This window comes from Tupaia chinensis, unplaced genomic scaffold (assembly GCF_000334495.1).
Source record: "Tupaia chinensis unplaced genomic scaffold, TupChi_1.0 Scaffold000542_1, whole genome shotgun sequence".
NCBI classification, from domain to species: Eukaryota; Metazoa; Chordata; class Mammalia; order Scandentia; family Tupaiidae; genus Tupaia; species Tupaia belangeri.
The window spans coordinates 3,447,161-3,464,368 of record NW_006160055.1 but is presented as its reverse complement, the minus strand read 5'-3'; the positions used below and the strand labels follow the sequence as shown (position 1 = coordinate 3,464,368).

General features: G+C 39.9%; 1 pseudogene; it reads right to left on the bottom strand.

Annotated features, from left to right (window-relative positions):
• Positions 1–5,081: 5,081 nt before the first annotated feature.
• LOC114009484 (60S ribosomal protein L17 pseudogene) lies at positions 5,082–5,599 on the bottom strand (annotated as a pseudogene).
• Between the last annotated feature and the right edge of the window lie 11,609 nt (positions 5,600–17,208).

The window sequence follows — 17,208 nt, the reverse complement described above, 5'->3', positions numbered from 1 at the left end:
CTGAAGGAAAAATACGAAAAGGATATTGCTGCATACTGAGCTAAAGGAAAGCCTGATGCAGCAAAAAAGGGAGATGTCAAGGCTGAAAAGAGCAAGAAAAAGAAGGAGGAGGAGGAAGACGAGGAAGATGAAGAAGATGAGGAAGAAGAGGAAGATGAAGAGGATGAAGATGAAGAAGAAGATGATGATGATGAATACGTTGGTTCTAATGCAGTTTTTTTTTTTTTCCTTGTCTATAAAGCATTAACCCCCCCTGTTAACAACTCCCTCCTTTTAAGGAAAAAACTGAAATATAAGGCTGTGTAAGATTTGTTTTTAAACTGTACAGTGTCTCTTTTTTTGTATAGTTAACACACTACCGAATGTGTCTTTAGATAGCCCTGTCCTGGTGGTATTTTCAATAGTCACTAACCTTGCCTGGTACAGTATGGGGGTTGTAAACTGGCATGGAAGTTTAAAGGAGGTTCTTGTTGGTGCACAGCACAAATTAGTTATATATGGGAATGGTAGTTTTCTCATCTTCAGTTGTCTCTGATGCAGCTTATATGAAATAATTATTGTTCTGTTAACTGAATACCACTCTGTAATTGCAAAAAATAGTTGCAGCTATTTTGTTGACATTCTGAATACTTCTCAGTAAATACAATTTTTTAATTAAAATAAAAAGAAATTGCTTTTCCCTTAACACTAATTTGAATATATTTTCCCATTCTTTCCTTGCTTGCATTGATTCTGATTAGAAGTCTCTTGTTAACCTGATGGAATATGCTTTGTATGCCATTTTTCTCTTGTCAATCTTAGTATCTTGTCTTTGTCTGTGGTTTTGGTCAATATGGCTATAATGTGTCTTGGAGAAGATCTTCTTGGGTTGATTCTATTTGGGGTCCTTTGTATGTCTTGAGACTGGATCTTTGAAGGCCTCTCTAGATTTGGAAAGTTTTCTTGCAGGATTTTATGGAATAGATTATCAATGCCCTTATGAGTCTCTTTGCCTTTTTGTATACCAATTATCTGGATATTTGGTCGTTTGATGGTATCTAGTATTTCTAGTATATTATTCTAATTTTGGGGGCAATTTTTTCAGTCTTCATGGTGGATTTTTCAAGGCCATCAATTCTATCTTCTATATCTGAGGTTCAATTTTCTGTATTCTGCATTTAATGCTTTCAAGGGAGATTTTGACTTCCTGTATTATAGACTTTATTTCTAACAGTTCCATTTGATTCTTTTGTAAGGTGTGTAATTCCTCTTTTAGATCTTGCAAGAATTTCCTCACCTAGAACTCATCATCTCCTGTCTCCTGCCTCTTCTGCAGTACACTGTCTCTCTTCTCTTCCATCTCTGTTAGCTTTGTCACTATGAATATTCTAAAATTTTTACCAGACATTTTCATGAGTTTCATTATACTGTCTGTGAATGAAGATTCGGAGAGGTTTTTGCTACAGGGTGCATGTGCTCACCAGGAAGACAGAGAGAGACAGAGAGACAGAAAGTGAGAAATCACCCACTGGGGGGATGTCCACACCCTTCTCCTCCACTCTCCTCTAGGGATCTTGGGCACACATGCACAGGCACCCGGCATAATTTTAAGCCACCAGGTCCGGGACTCAAACCACGGTCAACCACATGGGAGTTCAGTGACATAGCCATTACACTAACTGCTGGTCCCTCTTCCTAATTCTTGAAGTTCAATCTAAGCATTCAGAGGCATGCAGAGGAGGTGATCTGCAATCTCTCTTCTGTTCCATTTTCACTCTTTGTGCATCAGATTTAGTAGGAATAGATGAATATTCTGAACCTAATGATATTCACATGTTTAGGAACTGTTCACTTGAACCTGTCTAGACACTTACTGCATAGAGGCTGAGCAGCCAATGAATAAAGATAAAGAAAAAAGGAAAAGACTTAGAGAAGAGGAAAGAAGAAAAAAATAAAATGAAAATGAGAAAGTGAAATAAAGATAATATAAACATTAGATTTTAATTTTAAAAAGCAAAAAATGAAAACTGTGTGGCATGCACATGTGCCTTGCAAAAACGATATTTCACAGCTCAAGTCTGGTATCCATCTTAGGATGGGCCTGGCCTGGGTTTGTGCCTTTCCTAAATGAAATGGGGAAAGGCAACAATTAGCATAATAAAAAAAGAACTTGAGTGTCCAGAGAATACTTTACTTTAAAAAAAAAAAGTCACAAGGAGACAGAGAGAGACAGAGAGAAATGGAAAGAAGGAGACAGAGGTAGCCTTATCCACTAGAAATGATTCTGGAGGGGGATTTGTTTGCAAATCTATTGGCTTTTAGCCTAGAAGTAGTTAATTAAGGATTGTATTTTAGTTCTCCTAGCAGTAGTTAAATAAAGATTATATTTTTTCCTGAACTTTCTGATAGACTTAAAGGTGTCTCATTGCCTCTGCCTTTCTTTTCCGGTATATCCTTTACACTGTCACCACATAGAAAACCACAAAGTACAATGAAAAGATCACAGCCTTTGAAACCAGAAATATCTAAGTTCAAATATCGGCTTGCCTGCGTGTGACTTAAGGCTAATCCTCAAGTTCTACTGGGTTGTTGGAAAAGTCATGACATATTTTTTCTCTTTTTCTATGCATAAACATGTCATGACTTTTCTGAAAATCCAATACATAACTTCTCTCAGTTGTGGATAATATAACTTACCTTATTATATATGGTATAAATCACTTCAGTTTCTTAAAAATCAACTCAAAGGGTCCAGCCATGGTGGCACAGACAGTATCACTGCTTGGAGGGCTGGAGGCTGCATGGGAGGCTCAAGTTCAGTTCCCAAGCCTACTTGAACACACCTGTAGTTAGGTGCACCTGCATCCTAGATCATGAGACTGGATTGGGAGATCATGGTATGTTGGAACGCTGTCAGAAAGACCCATTGCTGCCTCTCTCCCTTTCCATCTATTTCTCCTCCTCTCTTGGTTCCTTTCTCACTCTCTCAAAAAGGAAAAAAAATCAACTCAGTTATGAACCTGTCCTTTTTCTATCAGTTACAGGGTAAATTTAAGGCTTTTTATTGGCCACTGCTCTTTCCAGTCTTAGCTTCTGCACCATCTTCCCATGCTCTGAAAACGTAGATGGGCTTACTTTTTCTCCATGTGGCCTCTCATTTATATCTACATGTATTTGCATATGTAAAGTTAATTTAAAAAGTTCATGGGAAAATGGAATCAAAGTATATTTTGGTGCAAAAAATGCACAGTTTTTCTTAACGCATTTCTTATGAACTTTTTGAAGACCTCTCATATGGTACTCCACCTGTAATGCCCTTTTCTTACTGAATGGCAGGCGTCCAATTTATTTTCCAGAGCCCTGTTCTAATATTATCTTCCAGTCTTTTGCCCTCATTTTAATAGATTTTTGAACAGTTTGTACTATCAAAGTGGTTTCTTTTATCCTTGAGCATTCTGCTCTCACATCCTGGGATTTACCAACAGAATCTGCAGTTCTGTTTCATAAGAGGTAGATAATCTATGGAACCCAGCAGAGAGTGAAGAGCTCTTTCTTTATGATCTGCTAGTCTCTGCAAACCAGCAATCTTCTCATGTAGGTCTGTCTCGTAGAGTGTCACATTTTATCCCATGTCTTGTTCTTTTTGTTTGTTTTGTAGAGGTTTTTGCTATGGGGCATGTGCGCTCGCCAGACAGACAAAAAGAGACAGAGAGATAGAAAGCGAGAAATCACCCCCCAGGGGGGATGGCCACGCCGCAATCCCTTCTCCTCCATTCTCCTCTCGGGATCTTGGGCATGCACGCACACGCACCCGGCGTGAGTTTAAGCCACTGGGTCCAGGACTCGAACCGCAGTTGACTACGTGGGAGTCCAGCGACATCGCCATTATGCTAACTGCTGGTCCCTTTATCCCATGTCAACAATCTGGTGTAACACTTAAAGTTTATTTCTTGTTCAAAGCAAAGTCCAATGTAGAAGTGGAAGGTGACTCTTCTCCCTCTGTTGTTTGAGAACCGTCTTTTGGAATCTCTTTCCATCTTTTGAAGACCAAGTTATTTTACATATTCATTAGGCAAGTGAAGAAAGGAGGTTCCGAGGTATGGCCTGGGACTGAGATACATCATTTCCATTCAGACACCGTTGGCCAGAACTCAGTCACATCACTCCACCGAACTGCAAAATTTGAGGAAATATATTCCCAACAGAAAGAAAATGAATTATTGGCAACATAAGAATTGTCTTTCCCATTTCTGAGAGAAAAAATGACTAACAAATAATTTCTATTTCTTTTCATTTGTTTTTCATTTTTCATTTTTTTCTTCAGTAACTACATGTTAGGAGGGGAGAATGTGTAATAGAAGTCCTCTGAATTTTAAAAGAGGCTACTCTTTTAATTTCAACAACAGGAAATTACACTAAAGTATTTCTTTAGATATTAAAAAAGTTGAATTTGGTTCAAGCAAGGATTATTGTTGTATCATTTCATTCCTAACACCATAAAAGGAAACCCATACAATACGGACAATCCTTTGATTCAAGTGAAAGAATTCAAATTTCTGAACAGCACTGAGAAGTACATTGATTATCCTACAAATTCATCAAATACTGCTTAAGAAACTAAGGTTTTGAGCAATTTAAATAATCTTTTTGGTAAAAAAAAGATGGACAGGTAGAAATGGCTGAGACCGAGATTCCTGAACCTTATGTCCTTTCTTGTCAGCATGCTTTCTATAACTTGTAGCTCCCCAATTTTTTTTAATCTGTATTTATTTTATGCTGACTTTATTCCCATGCCATAAGTTTTTGTTTCTTTTTTATTTGTTGGAGAGGTTTATTTTTTATTTTTTATTTTTTATTTTTGTTATAGGGCGTGTGTGTTCACCAGACAGACAGAAGACAGAGAGACAGAAGGCGAGAAATCACCCCCCAGGGGAGATGGCCACGCCGCAATCCCTTCTCCTCTATTCTCCTCTCAGGATCTTGGGCACGCACACACACACGCCCTGCATGAGTTTAAGCCACCAGGTCCGGGACTTGACCCACTATCGACTACATGGGAGTCCAGCGACATAGCCATTATGCTAACTGCTGGTCCCAAGTTTTTGTTTCTTTAATTTCTTCTGGGATATCTTTTTCTTCTGTGAGACTTCTTCTTCTGGTTTAGGAACAATTTGCTCCTTTTCAGTGACGATCATCTCTGTGGCAGGGGGGGCTCATGTATGGGTTAATTCGCCCATGGGCTCTGTAAGTACGATGGAGCATCTTGGGTGCCTTGTTCACCTGAATGTGCTCAACGACCAGAGAAAATCTCCATCTATTAAGGTCAACATTACTCTTTGCATTTTTAAGCAGGCAGAGCAAAAATTCAGCACTCTTTGGGTCACCGAACTTGCGTCCAGGCCCAGTGTTTGGCCTGGGCACATCTACCATTGTAATGACGAAATGCCACACACTGCTTCTGTAAAGTGACATCCTTCAGATACTTGGTGGCTTTTTGGATATGCATACCCCCGATGGCCTGGGCAGTTTCATGAGTGTTCTTAAAGTAAACATGAAGATTTGAATCTCTTGATTTGCATGACTTTGTGGGGTTCTCTGGGTCAAGTGAATAGCAAACCATATTTATAGATCACCTCAGGCTGCTTAGGAGAAGAACCCAAATTGTTCTTATTCTTTCTCACATCAGCCCTCGTTTTTTGGGGGTAGTGAAGGAGTAAGGAGAGAGGATGTTGAAGAATACAGAAGTGGGACCAGCAGTTAGCGTCATGGCTATGTCGCTGAACTCCCATGTAGTCGACCGTGGTTCAAGTCCTGGACCTGGTAGCTTAAACTCACACTGGGTGCATGTGCATGCGTGCCCAAGATCCCGAGAGGAGAATGGAGGAGAAGGGATTATGGTGTGGCCATCCCCCTGGCGGGGGGGATTTCTCTCTTTCTGTCTCTCTGTCTCTCTCTATCTTTCTGGTGAGGGCACATGCCCTGTAGCAAAAAAAGCCTCTCCAAAAAACAAACAAACAAACAAATCCCTAAAGAATATAGAAGCCATTTGCTTCAATCTCAATCTCTCTCTTCAATGTCTAGAGAATAGCATCTTTTTTCCTGGATAGTATTAAAAATATTCTTCCACACTGTAGGGTGATGACAATATTTCCATCCATCCATCCATCCACCTACCCATTCATCCATTTTTCCTTCCATCTATCCACCCAACCACCTAGCTAGGAAATATTAAGACTCTAGAATGACCTGGGAACTATAGAATGCAACTCTGTTTTTTGGTCCTCTATTTTTATTTACCACATGATGAATGAAAGTTTTTCTCAATATGCACATTAGAGAGCTGGTAAGCTAATAAAATTCTTTCAGTTTGCTCCAGGATGGGATGGCTGTTTTAAACACAATATGTTCTAAGATCCTTAAGTGGAAGTTCTGTTATTTTGCTTGTCAATAATATTTTGTAGCACCTACACTGACTGCTATTTCCTTCCTTTTTTATATACATCTGCTGCAAACCTTCCATTCTCAAGTTCTGAATAATGTGGCCTAGTGGTAATAATAAATCAAGCAAAGACCAGCAGGCAGTAGGTCTACCAGAACGTGCTTACTACTCAAAACAAGGCAGCTTGCACCCGAGAAGCCTCAGAAAGACTCGAAAGGTTAAGACCAGTCCCACTTCCCACAATGTATGTGGGAATAAAAGAGCCTCAGTGAATATAGGTTGGTGAGTGATCAATTTTGCCATCACATGCCTGCCAGGCTGGTGGAGTTGTTAACAAAGAATAATTGCAGTAGAGATGTTGTCCCATTGGAAGAAGGGCTGGTGTCTTCATGGGTTAACCCAAGCATGGTGTTATGCTCATTTGAGTCCACTTTCTTAGACACTCGAGTCTAAGTAATTCTTGAGTATCCTTCATTCCCATGTTTAAGGAAACCGTATCTAGAGTACAGATCCGAAAGAAGAAATTGGATTAACAGCTCATTTTAGTCTATGATACCCTAGTTAAAAATTTTAGAAGTCACATATAGTGCCATTCTTGGTTTATCCAATTAAAAACCACAGATTGTTATTACATTCCATCTCTGGGTTGTTAGCATTTCAAAATCATTAACATTTCATTACCTTTTTTCTTTCTGACCACAAAATGTCACTAAAAACATATGTGAAATATTTAGAAATCTGGTATGTAATGTATAAAAGAACATGAAAAGTATCAGCGGTTAAGAGTTAAAGGAGAAAAACAACTCTTAGAGTGTCTTACTTTCCATTAGGACTTTAAACTCTTAGTTAAATGCTTACGTCAGTCTTGCCTAATTTAATGAAATTTGCCATCTCATCGCCCCTGTCCAATCTTTAGTGTCTCCTATTTACATTCTCATATTTACACAGTTGATAATGTCTGCAGAGCCAGGAGAGTCAGGACATAGGATTTTATGATGTGTTTGGGATTATTGGATCAAACACTCCTTATTATATTAAGGCAGAGAACATTAGATTTTCTAAATTATCTGGTAAAATAGATCAAATTCTCTAGGTGTTCTGACCATACTCTACTTTTTTCCAGAAAACTCAGAGATCTTCTTACTTTGTAGTTATGCTGATGGCTTTATTGGAAATATACAGTAAGTAATGCATTATACCAAAATGTTGCTTTAAATTCAGTCCCTGACCACCAAAGTTCAGGGCCTTTATTTAGCACTGGCACTTAGAAATAAACAGAAATAACGGCACTTTTACTGAGATGTAATTGTTATTGTATGCTGGAAAGGAAATTAACTTTTTTTTTCTTTTCAGTCAACATTTCCTGGTGTTGATAGTTCTGACCATGCAAGGTTCCTGTTTTATGGAAGCTTTAAAAAAAAAAAATTCAGAGGACATGTAAGCTCTCCAGAAACAGAGAGACTGGGTGAGGGAAGGGAGCAGAAAGCACCTAGCAGTGGGGTGTGGTTACATCATAATCCCTTTCGTCCATTTTCATCCTGTCGAGATTTGGAGCACACATGCACAAGTGTCTAGTGTGCTTTTCAAGTTACTGAAGCTAACATTTGAACTACAGTCGACTAGGTAGGATCTGGTCCCCTTAATAACTAAGCTATGGGGACAGCCCCAGAGCACTTTTTTAAAAAGAATTTTTAGAAGTTTATTTCTTCTGAGAGAGAGAGAAACATCTTTTTTAAATTTAAAAAAAAAAATTTGTTTTCTTTTTTGAGAGATTTTTCGCTATAGGTTGCGTGCACTCGCCAGACAGACAGAGAGAGACATAGAGACAGAAAGCAAGAAATCACCCCCCAGGGGGGATGGTCACGCCGCAATCCCTTCTCCTCCATTCTCCTCTCGGGATCTTGGTCAGGCACGCATATGTGCCCGGCGTGAGTTTTAAGCCACTGGGTCCGGGACACGAACCGCGGTCGACTACGTGGGAGTCCAGTGAAATAGCCATTACGCTAACTGCTGGTTCCCCTGAAACATCTTCATCCTATAATCCACTGTCAGTCTCAGCCGGTCTGGATCATGGGCACGTATGTGTACCAAGAATGTACAGGGAGGACCCAAGGTACAGTGTGTACCAAGAATGTACAGGGAGGACCCAAGCAAGGTGTAGGTCCATAACTTTCCACATGGGTCTAGTTGTTTTACCACTACCCCCTGGTTGGCCCATGAAAGCACTTACTATTAATAAGGATTTGTTCATTTTAAGTGAGAAAGTATGTTTTGGAACTGTAATTAACAATATGATAGTTGAAACAGGTATCAAGTTTCATTACTTGAGGGTAATACGTCTCAATGATGTTTAAATTATGTGGTAGGGACCAGCAGTTAGTGTAATGGCTATGTCGCTGGACTCCCATGTAGTCGACTGCAGTGTGAGTCCCGGACCCAGTGGCTTTAACTCACGCCGGGCGCATGTGCATGCGTGCCCAAGATCCTGAGAAGAGAATGGTTGCAGTGTGGCCATCCCCTCTGGGGGGTGATTTTTTGCTTTCTATCTCTCTGTCTCTGTCTTTTTGGTGAGCACGCATGCCCTATAGCGAAAACCTCTCCAAAAAGAAAAGAATAAATTATGTGGTAGACCAATGTCCAATCATTTACTTCCCCAACAAGGCTCTGATTTATCTCACAATATTGTTTTCTAATAACAATGTACAAGCTATATTTATAAACCTTTCAGGAAAACCAACACGAATCTCCAGTGGAGCTGCGAGATTGGAATATAAATAACTGGCCCTTTCTGGCAATGATTTAGATGAAAGGATAATATTAATTATTCATTAGAATTTACAATTTTCTTTCCTTTTTTATTTAAGGTTTATTTATTTATTTATTTCTTCTATGAGTGGAAAAAAAAAAAAACAGAGAGAGAGAGAGAGAGAGAGAGAGAGACGCCCCAACAAGATCTTTTTGTTTGTTTGTTTTTTTAGGAGAGAGGTTTTTGCTATAGCACATGTGCACTTGCTGGGGAGACAGAGAGATGGAGAGACAGATAAATGGAGACACAGAGAGATGGAGTGCCAGAAAGCAAGAAATCACCCCTCCAGAGCGGATGACCGTGCCACAATCTCTTCTCCTCCACTGTTCTCTCAGGATCTTGAGCACACAAACAATGTGCCTGGGGTGAGTTTTGAGCTGCTGGGTCCAGGACTTGAACCACAGTTGACTATGTGGGAATCCAGTGATGTAACCATTACACCATCTGCTGGTCCCAACGAGGTCTATTTTTTTTTTAAAGAATTACTTATTTATTATTATTTTTTAAAAATTTTGCTATAGGGCATATGAGCTCACCAGAGACAGAGAGGGAGAGAGGGAAAGTGAGAAACCAAGCTGCCAAGTCTGGGACTCGAACCACAATCAGCCATGTGGAAGTCCAGCACCTTAACTACCATACCACCTGCTAACTAACCCAACTGTTCTCCTTACAAAGTTTTCTCCAGCCAGTCCTGGATCATGGGCATGTGCAGTTCCTGGTGTACTCAGGGAAGTCTCCAGATATGAACTCAGAACCTTCCCATGTGGGCCATCTTCTCAGAGCTCTGTGCTTCACCTCTGTACCCCTGTCTGGCTCCCTAAAGTTCGTTATTATCTCTTCTCCTGAGATGAGAATTAAGATTTAGTCATAAGAAGATGCAGATTCATCTTTCCTTTTTATCCTTAGTTTTTTTCTTAAAAGAGAAAGTATTGGAATTCTTGACCAAACTGGCTTACTTTGGCTTGTAGTTTTATTTGCTTTTTTCTTCCCAGCTTTGCCTTCTTTGTGCCCGTTTTGCCCTTTCCGCCTTTTCTGAGTCATGTGTTTACATAACTCACTGTGAAGCTGGCGTTTGCAGAGACATGGACCCCAAGTCCAGGTACACAGAGATTTTTGATAACACCACAAACACTCCGCCTGCAGACTTCCCACACTCGAGACGTAATATTAAAGAAAAACTAGTTTTCCAAGCAGGTTGGCGGTGGGTGGCTTGTCACTTGTGATGCCTTTGTTCCTGGGACTCTTGGGCTTACTTCTCACGTTAGCCATACTAATAAATGCAGATTTTTTTGAAGTGGAGAGCTCAGTTATTTCTCCCTCAGGATGTGGAGAAAAATTTCAAAATGGACTGCTTTATTCAAAACTATATTTTTAATGCAATACAACTCACAACTCATCTCAAAAAGAAAAACTTCTCAAATTTTAAACTGTTGAAAGTTTAAGTTGGAGGTGCTATAACATGTTTTTGATCACTTGGTAACTTTATTTCTTTTCTTCTCTATTGCTTTGCAATTTGAAAGTTACATGTGCCTAATACCATTGTGTCTATTCCTGTTTCACAAATGTGAACAGGGGTAACTCTTCTATCTTTAATTAAATGTCTTCTCTCCTAACCCCACTCATACATTTTTACTAAGTTCTTTTCTATTTAAGTCACAGTTGATCTCTGTAGATATTATATACAATGAACAAGAGATTAAAAAAAAAATCCCTGAAAATAAAGAGATTAAAAAAAGAAGAACAATGTGAGTGAGGAGAAAAAAAGGAAATGAGAATCAGAGCTATGGGTAGAGAATTTTAAAATAGAATAAGTTTCCTCTTTTAAAACATGGAAAATTTCATTAGGTATAGTTAGACACTTTGTTGTTTTCATGAAGCAAAACAAGTAAAACTGATAAATGTTCATTAAAAATGATCTGTATCTGGGACCAGCAGTTAGTTCGTAATGGCTATGTCACTGGACTCTCATGTAGTCAAATGCAGTTCAAGTCCCGGACCCGGCGATTTAAACTCTCGCTGGGTGCATGTGTGTGCGTGCCCAAGATCCCAAGAGGAGAATGGAGGAGAAGGAATTGTGGCATGGCCATCCCCCCTGGGGGGTGATTTCTTGCTTTCTATCTCTTTGTCTCTCTCTGTCTTTCTGGCAAGGGCCCGCGCCCTATAGCAAAAAACCTTTCAAAAAAATAAAAATGATCTGTATCTTAGAGCTGGCAAAATACATGTGCTAGGGAAGAATTTAAAGAAATCCATGTGAGTACACACACACACACACACACCTACCTCAGTGGTTTTTTGTTTGTTTGTTTGTTTGTTTTTTGAGAGATTTTCACTGTAGGGCACATGCGCTCTCCAGACAGACAGAGAGAGACAGAGAGACAGAAAGCGAGAAATCACCCCCCAGGGGGGATAGTCACGCTGCAATCCCTTCTCCTCCATTCTCCTCTCGGGATCTTGGGCACGCACGCACACGCGCCCGGTGTGAGTTTTAAGCCACCGGGTCCGGGACACGAACCACGGTCGACTACGTGGGAGTCCAGTGACATAGCCATTACGCTAACTGCTGATTCCCAATGGTTTTGATAACGTTTAACCTTATAAGAACAAAAGGTTCCAAAGATAATGATTCAGTAAGCAAAGTGTGTCTTTGTCTTTGACTTAGAGCAGACACTGTCTGTTATTTGCCTTTACACATCTTGAGAACTCTTTTAGGTGTGGTCCTTCTGAAGCCAAGAGCTGAAGGCAAAAACAGACATGCTTTCTCCTCTTTGATGTTCATGCTGCATCAGCACCAAAATGCATCCAATATCTATGGTCTCTGGTGGGACACCCTCCACAATCACTTAACTTAGACAGATGGATAAACAGCACTTTTTCTTACTCAGCACTGGCCAGAGTTTTACAAGAAAGGACTTTCCAGTTTGGGGCTCCACATCTTAAGAGGATTCTAAATTTGGAGAGGATTCAGAAGCGACTAGGAGTGTTGATGAGAGGGTTGGAAAATGGAACATACAAGAAATAGTTAAAAGAATTGGAATTGCTTATCTTGGAGAAGAGAAGAAAGGTAACCTAATAACAGTCTTCCAGTTTTTGAAGGTATGTAATATACATGATGGTTACCATCTGTGTTCCTTCTCCACCAAAAAGAACCAGAGGCAAAATTCTCACACTGCATACATCAACTATAAGGAAAAGCTCCTTGTCTGTGGTGGTGTGCTAAAAAGAAAAGCTGGTAACCCTTGACTTTGTAAACATTCTTGGCAGTTATATAAATATTGAGTGGCACATGAAGTTTCAGATTTTTCTGGGGACTGGAAGATAAAATATACATCGTAGGTTTTTTATTTATTTAATTCAATTTGTTATTATTTTTAAATTTGAATAGAGAGAGACAGAGTAAAATGGAGAGTGAGGAAGCAAGCTGCTAGGTCTGGAACTAGAACTGAGCACACACACACACACACACATACACAGAGAAAGTGAGAAAGCAAGCCACCAGATCCAGGATTTGAACCGTGGTCAGCCATGTGGGAGTGTCCAGTGCCTTAACCACTACGCCACCTGCTGGTCCCTACATCATAGTTCTTAATGTATTATGATACAGAACAGAAACTTATTTTAAGGGAATAAGTGTAGATAGTGGCCCAAGAACATAGACTCTATAATCTACTTTTGATAGAAGTTAAATCAAGATAGGAGATATGATTTCTGCAGGAACTTTGAATGTACACTTTTTAGCATGATGTTCTGCTTTCTTCGAAGAATACTGCTGCTAATTACCATAAGGAAAGGCAAAATCAAGTGTGTGTGTGTGTGTGTATATAAAATATGTAATAGGTACTAACATTATATAGGCACTAAGAACCTCAGGTGGAATTATAATGGCAACTATAGAATACTAGATCTTTGTCTTTTCTTTTTTTTTTTTTTCATTTCAACTGGTTAAATTAATCTTTCTAATTAATTTTTTTTAAGTTTTTGCTATAGTGTGTGTGTGTGTGTGTGTGTGTGTGTGTACACTTACCAGAAAGACACAGAGAATGAGAAGAGAGGAAGAAGCAAGGGAGATGGTCATGCTTCAATCCCTTCTCCTCCACTCTCCTACTTCGCTTTCCTCTCAGGATTTTGGGCACATATGCACATGTACCCTGCATGTTTTTTTTCAAGCTTCTGAAAGCTACATGTAGTCAGCTATGTTTGTGGGATCTAGCCACCTTAACCACCATGCCTCCGGCTGCCCCATTTTTTTTTTTTTTTAAGAATTATTTTTTAAAATTTAACTTTATTTTAGGACCAGCAGTTAGCGTTAATGGCTATGTCGCTGGACTCCCATGTAGTCAACCGTGGTTCACTTCCCGGACCCGGTGGCTTAAAACTCACGCCGGGCGCGTGTGCGTGCGTGCCCAAGATCCCGAGAGGAGAATGGAGGAGAAGGGATTGCGGTGTGGCCATCCCCCCTGGGGGGTGATTTCTTGCTTTCTGTCTCTCTGTCTCGCTCTCTCTGTCTGGCGAGTGCACGCACCCTATAGGAAAACCTCTAAAAAAAAATTAACTTTATTTTACTTATTTAAATTTGATCATAGCAGGACAGAGTGAGAGAGAGAAAGAGAGGGAAAGTGAGAAAGGAAGCTGCCAGGTCCAGGACTCAAACCACAGTCAGCCATGTGGGAATCCAATGCCCTTAGCCACCTGCCAGGCCCTGCCCCATTGTTTATTACGTAAATATGCATCTTTGTAAAAATCTTTGTGTGAACTGTTATTACTCAAACATTCTTCATTTCCCCAACCTATTTTGTACTGGATGGTCACATTAGTATTTAGTCATATCAGTGAAGAATTAAAATATTAGGGACCAGCAGTTAGCATAATGGCTGTGTCGCTGGACTCCCATGTAGTCGACCACGGTTCAAGTCCGGGCCTGGTGGCTTAATCTAACGCCTGGTGCATGTGCGTGTGTGCCCAAGATCCCAAGAGGAGAATGGAGAGAAGGGATTGTGGCATGGCCATCCCCCCCTGGGGGGTGATTTCTCTCTTTCTGTCTCTCTGTCTCTCTCTGTCTTTCTGATGAACACATGCACCCTATAGCAAAAACCTTTCCAAAAAAAAAGAATTAAAATATTGACTTCTCTGGCAAATTTCTATGTTTCGTGGTGCTAGTATCACAGAACATAGTCTCACTGTCTGCTTTTCAAATGGGTCTGATGATTTAGATGAAGTGTCAATTTTCACCATTGCTTGCAAAAGTGGGAATTAAAAGCTATACTTATCAAAAACATTATTACTTTTTTGTGTGTGATGCAGGGCTATGGTTATGTTCTCCTGGTTTCTGCTCCCATCACCAGGAGCATTTCTGTGAGCAGTAAAACTAAATATCTCACCTAATTCTCTGTGAGTAGGCACAGAGAGCTTTGCTTTCAACTTCTCATTTGCTATGAAAATGAGCATAAATATATCCAGTATAAATATACCAATACCAAAGGCTTTCAGATTAAATCAGAGAAAAGATTTAGATTTCTCTCACATTTTATTCTAGGAGAAGAAATATGGCATTTGCCTAACGTAACAGTAGTTTTGTTTAGAGGGTCCTTTTTGAAAGTTACTTAACCTGGAAGGGTAAAAATATGGTTTTAAACTTAATGGTGGACATTAAAAGATATTCAGGATGGCATAGTGAACCCCTATTACTCTTCATTCAACAATTACCAACATTCTACTTTCCTGTTTTATTTACCTGCTTGCTTTCTCACTTAAAAAATAAGACAAAAACTGTAGTGAGTTTAAATGCACTTACACTTCCTTTGAGAATTTTTGTCAGTATTGAAAATATAAGGGTTTTTGTTAATTTACCCACACCTTGATACTGAGTAATATTTCGTTCTACAATACTAGCTATGTTTAGAATACTAGTCTATATTAGAATAGTAGCTATATTTCTATGACTTGTGATACAACTGATCACAGACAAAGGCTGAATAAATTTATTATCTTGTAGTTCTGGAAGTCAGAAGCCTAAAATGGGTCTCCCTGGGTTCTGAACAAGGTGTCAACTAGCTTGTGTTGCTTTCTGTTTCCTTGCCTGTTCTCATATTTGAAGGCTGCCTACATTCCTTGACTCCTGGCTCTCTTCCATCTTCAAAACCAGCAGGTTTTGGTTGACGCTCTCTCTTCATCTCCCCTTTTTACTTACATGGACCCTTCTCATTACATTGGGCCCACCTGGAAAACCTCCCCATCTCCAGGCCAGCTGATTAGCAGCTTCGATTTCATCTGCAACCATCTTTTCCCTTTGCCATGTAGCCTCAATATTTGCAGGGGCTGGGCAATAGGATTTAGACATCTTTGGGGAACCATTATTTTGCCTACCACACAGGGCATGTCTTACATTGATGCAAAAATGCTACATCTAAGTCTTTCATGTTAAATACATAATATAGATTTGACAATCATAGAGAAATAGCTAGGGGCTATTTCTATCTAAATCTACTTCTGTGGTTTGGATTTTTTTCAACTCATTGTCCAATCTGAATAAACACAGTAGTAATGATCAACTTACAGTTTGAAGAGTAAAGTAAAAAATAACAATGACAATCAAAGCCATGTGGTGGGGGGTTTCAGATCAATAACAGGTATGACAGTTTATAGATGGATTGAGTCTTCTTACCTGGAGTCTTAACATTATAATCTATAACTTGATTTACCCTAGAAGATTTCCATAGCTCAGTTGCCTAGGATACCTGGACCACCTGAAATGTTAAGTACTTTCTCTCTGTATTCACAATCTTGTCCTCTATTGATAGCCCCAGGCCTCCATGCTAGGCCCAAATATCCATTTCTCTTCCATATTGTTCCCTAACATTACACCCAGTGTGGAGGCCTCTTGGAGTTGCCTTGTAGAGAAAAGGGATGGTGTGATTTCATTGTTGTCAGCAGCCATAATGTTGTAGACAGAAAGACCACAGATGTGGAGCAGATGTGTATAAAGATCATTTAAAATATTCTGTGTCGAGTTCTCATAAAAACGTGACTGTGATTAATGTTTGTTCTATCTTTTCATTTAAACAAAATCATTAACTTATTTGTATTTTAAAGCCTACTTTATATATTGCACGAAAAGCAATTTATTACTGTATTAGTGCTCTGTGCTTAGGAGGATGACAGTATTGCTCTCCCACCAAATTCAGAGTGGTTTACCTTTGTCTCTTCCTGTTCTAGGTGGAGTTGTTCCAAAAGAATCAGGAAATACTTTTCTTAAAGAGGGCATATCACAAGGAGGCAGCATGAGTGTTAGCACCAGGTGGGACCCTATCTCAGTGACTTGCGCTAGTTCATTTTCCTGAGCCTTCATTTCTCATATGCAAAATGGAGCTAACACTATTATTCATCTAGTTGAGGAGAGAAAATGATGGGATAATGTGCAGAAAGCAGCTAGTGCACTATCTGGTGCGTCAAAAGTCCAGTTCCTTCATTTTTCTGTGGAAAAGGAGCTCAGGTCACTAGAAAAAGCACTTTTAAGTTCATGTAATATTTTTTTTTTTGAGAGTTTTTTGCTACAGGGTGCGTGTGCTCACCAGAAAGACAGAGACAGAGAGACAGAAAGTGAGAAATCACACCCCCACCCCCCAGGGGCAATGGCCATGCTGCAATCCCTTTTCCTCCATTCTCCTCGAGATCTTGGGCATGCATGCATATGCTCCCAGCGTGAATTTAAGCCACTGGGTCTGGGACTCGAACAGCGGCCAACTACATGGAAGTCCAGCGACCTAGCCATTATGCCAACTGCTGGTCTCAAGTCCACATAATTTAATCTTTTTTTGGTAGAGATTTTTTCCTTAGGGCATGTGGACTAATGGGAGAAAAAGAGGGAGACAGAGACAGTGAGGGGGGAAGTGAGAAGTCACCCTATGAGGGGGATGGCCATGCTGCAATCCCTTCTCCTCCATTCTCCTCCCAGGATCTTGGGCACACACACATGTGCCCAGTGTGAGTT